The sequence below is a fragment of the Plasmopara halstedii genome, assembly GCF_900000015.1.
Source record: "Plasmopara halstedii genome assembly, contig: Scaffold_453, whole genome shotgun sequence".
In the NCBI taxonomy this organism is placed as follows: Eukaryota; Oomycota; class Peronosporomycetes; order Peronosporales; family Peronosporaceae; genus Plasmopara; species Plasmopara halstedii.
In genome coordinates this window covers 5,613-6,251 of record NW_020187373.1, presented here as the reverse complement: position 1 = coordinate 6,251, position 639 = coordinate 5,613, and positions in this window count along the sequence as shown.

Below are 639 nucleotides of genomic sequence, written 5' to 3'. Positions count from 1 at the left end.
AGTTTGTGTACGCCCGCCACTTCACAACATTTTGGGGTCGACAAAGGCTATTGTCATCGTCACTCCGCTGAGCATCTTGCCGAGTTCGCATACCGCTGTGCGGAATACCTCGAGAGTTTGGAGCACTTGTGCACCGACTGCCTCACTTTGAAGACTATCGGGCTCTGTCGGAGCGGCTCCGAGCTGTCAAGCAGACGAATGCGTTGCTTCGTGCGGCGGTAGAGCGCCTGGCGTCATTGAAAACGATACACATTGCACTCCGTTTTCAAATCCAGTTCTGGTTCAGCTTTTCGGTGGACGAGCCTCTTTGGGCACCGCTCCGGCGCCAACGCTACCGAGCTCACTTACGCCGTATCCCGGTACGGCATAAGCAAGCTCACGTAAAGCACCGGGTTGGTGCGCGTCCGTTTCGGAAGATTTAGCGTCATCGCATCGCGAACGTGACATAATCCACTCAGTATGGTAAACAGGAAGTCATCGACTTCTTTGGGGACAGTGAGGGGGCTGACATCAGCTAGCCGCTCGGCTATTCCGTCTCCACCAAGCCTTGGGCCATGGGGTGGTGGCGTCTGTAAGACGCAAGGATGAACGAGGACGTTCACAAATAATGGCGTGCAGCCGGTAGACGCTTGCAATGCC